This window comes from Pocillopora damicornis, chromosome 8 (assembly GCF_964200805.1).
Source record: "Pocillopora damicornis chromosome 8, jaPocDami1.2, whole genome shotgun sequence".
Classification (NCBI taxonomy): domain Eukaryota; kingdom Metazoa; phylum Cnidaria; class Anthozoa; order Scleractinia; family Pocilloporidae; genus Pocillopora; species Pocillopora damicornis.
In genome coordinates, this window is record NC_142677.1 from 17130743 (window position 1) to 17134013 (window position 3271).

Sequence of the window (3271 nt, forward strand, 5' to 3'; positions counted from 1 at the left end):
CCGACCGAAATGATTTATTCATTTTTTATTTATTTTTATATGTAAACGATCAAATTATGAGATTTCTTGGCTGGTAATGTCTACAGGTTCATAAGTTATCATCAAGATAACATTTGTGTATGGCACTTAACTAAAGCGCCGACCACATGGAAATAAAACTGTGACCAGACAACCGAGATGCATTGAGCGGCGGTGTTCTTTCTTCCTTACGCCACTTTACTCTTGTGTTATTGAGCCAGTTCTGAAAATAAAACAGCACAAATGTTAAGTTTAATTTAAGACCATTTAATAATTTTGCATATACCGATTCAGTAACATTACTTCCTGAAAGAGATGTAAACGATTCATGGAAAATGTGAAGTCAGTTGACTCCTACCTCAATGGGGCCTTTCAGCGTCGATTTGAATTTAGAAAAATTCTTATAGACGTGAGTCGGACTTCTTTCATTATGTCAAGGGCGGATCCAAGAATGTTTTATAGTGGACCGTCTAAACTTTAATTCAGACAAAGCAGAACTGTCTTTTCGCGGAAAATCATTTCTGTTTCGATAATAATACTGAATCAATAGTCATTGAGCTGTTTATGTGATTCTGTCATTGCATGAAGTTTCGTGTTATACGAGTATCAATCAAACCAACAAGCCTGATCGGGGGGGGAGGGCGTTCGACCCCCACCCCCCACCCCCCTCCAATTCCCAAACCCTCTCACTGGATCCGCCATTTTCTATGCAGTTTTTTCAATGTGTTACCTTAGCACTCTCTTCAGCCAGATTCAGTTGATAAGATAATGATTTCTTTGCATAAATGTAACATGATTGGCTGAATGTCTCCTCCAATTTGACCAACAGGGAAGTAGTGAGCTTGGTTCACCTATTGTTGGTTCTTCTACTGTTGGTGTTGGTTCACGTATTGTTGGTTCATATTTCATGTTGTTGTTGGTGTTGTTCACCTACTGTTTGTTCTTCTATTGTTTGTTCCCACCTTGGTGTTGTGCTCGCCAGCAGCCTTGATATACCTTGCAGGGGGCTCACAACTGCTAAAGAAACAGTTTATGAAATGTTAGCTAAAACAAAAATGTATTTAAAAGAATCTTGAGATTCAGACTGACCATGTCGGCTCCAAGATAACCAAGTATTTATGAAAAAAAATGACAAACCTTTAGGTTGATTCTGACTGTTATGAGGACATTTACCGGCCAAGTTGGTCTGTTCAGGAACCGGTGGCAAGAAGTGGGAGCTTAAGATTTTATCTTTTTCTTTAGGGACAAGAAAATACCGACTACAAGGATACATACTCAAGAGACTTTAAAGAGAGACTCATAGAAGCTAGTGGCCGAGGACGAACTACCAGCGAGCCTTTTTGTAAACACTACAAGATCAGGACCGATTAAATGGTCTAAAGACTTCACAAACATCCAGATTTAAATTTTTTCCTAAGTGTTTGTTTGCCTGTGGACTGTAACTCTTTGATGTTTTCAGGGCCGAACTTGGATGACGTCAATTGACGTACTAAGGTAGGGTTGGGAAAAAGAAGACAATTACGTCAAGATTAAGTTAATTTTTGGATGGACTTGGATGACGTCAATTGACGTACTAAGGTAGGGTTGGGAAAAACAAGACAATTACGTCAAGATTAAGTTAATTTTTACGGGCGTGGATACCCTCACGTTTTGTTTTTGAAGTACAGAAGATGTAAATCGCCGTTCACCAATTTCCAAAGCAATGGAGAACAATTTTTCAACCAAAGGACAGATGACCATGGAAAGTGTGCGTGCAATAAATACTAGGAACTTCGGTCGACTTATCTTAATGGGCGAGACGCAACCTCGGAATTATATTCCCGTCAATGAGGCCGACTGTAATTCGATGTTTTTAACGTCGTTAAGAGAATAGACACATGATAACAAACAGACGATCTTTTTACCGTATATGGCAACGGTAATCAGTAGTACTGTTTGAAGTCTATTGGAAAAAAAAGAACAAAAACAACTGAAAATCGCGCTCCACCGCAAAGCATTCGTAAACGGCGGCCAAATTAGCTAGTTCTGATTATCAATATTATCAGTATCATAAAAAATATTTTCAGTATTACCATCGCTATTGTAATACTTGTTATTGTTGTTGTTGTTGACGGCTTATTTTGTTTATTCAATTTGTTCTTTATTTCATAGTCATATCATTATTTATTATTCTATTGTTTAATCGGAAATGAGTACTACTCTACCCCTGACCTAACGAAGTTCTTCCCCACGGGAGGGGGGAGGGGAAGAAAGGAAGGTATCAAGTGTGCTGCTTTAGTCTGATATTTTCACTCGTTATCAACAGGTAACAACCACTTATTTCGCATAAAGATTGTGGAATATCGAACTAATGAAGTCAAATCAAGCATCTACAAACAGATCGTTTCGACTTTAGGCCGTGTACTGCCAATAATCACACCCCAGTCAACTGTCAGTGGGCGGAGAGGTAAGATGCTTAATGAAACGTTGAGGATTCGAAAACTCGTGCGTAACGGCTGGCCTAATTAGTGGGTGTGCCTCCGTAACCCCCTCCTACCCCTCCCCCTTCCCTTCTTTCTCCCTTCGACAAGGGAACCCTCAACTCTTGCCTTTACGAGTGGCTATCTTTGACGAGAACTTCGGATTGTAATCTATCGAATCAGTGGTTTATTATGTACACTACCTTCTAGCGTTATCATACAACCTGTATTTCTTCACTTCAATGCTATAGGTAGCCACATGCAGTCCCAGACTGCCTATTTTTCACGTTGCCCGATCTCTGTTCCATCTCGGCTCCTTAGTGGAGCTGTGTGCACCCGCGGGAGAGAGGAGTGCGGCAAGCAATTAATAGAGGGTCGTTACGGTTCATTGGCGGAGCGTTGATTGAATATTGTCGACCTTGTCAGTTTATATCTATCGGTTGTCCTGTTGAGGTGACTGTGCTATTTAAAAAGGAAGAAGCGATCCAAGGTAAGATGAAAGGCTGCTTCGCTTTCGAGCACCAAACAAAGTCCTGAGCGACTTACGAAAGTCTTCAAGCTTTTGACAGATATGCTGGTTCAATATTTGTTTTCGTTAAACGCAGTTTTTGATTGATGATTCTCGAACACGACTTGATATTTTGGTTATACTGAAATATTGCACACGTACTTAACAGTCGTTTGACAACTTTTCTTTGTCTGAAATTTTACTTGCTCTCGATTTAGAGCAAATTGTCTGTGACCTGCCTGGGCACGTTACCTCAGACTCGCTGATTTCACACGCATAGCTGAAT

At 40.1% G+C, this 3271-nt stretch overlaps 1 long non-coding RNA gene across 1 annotated transcript; it reads right to left on the minus strand.

Annotated features, from left to right (window-relative positions):
- Positions 1–10: 10 nt before the first annotated feature.
- On the minus strand, positions 11–1414 carry LOC149041653 (uncharacterized). The gene is made up of 3 exons (XR_016188926.1): positions 1156–1414; positions 749–1035; positions 11–241 (listed from the first exon to the last, which is right to left on the minus strand). It is a non-coding gene; the product is annotated as an uncharacterized LOC149041653 (long non-coding RNA).
- Positions 1415–3271: the final 1857 nt, after the last annotated feature.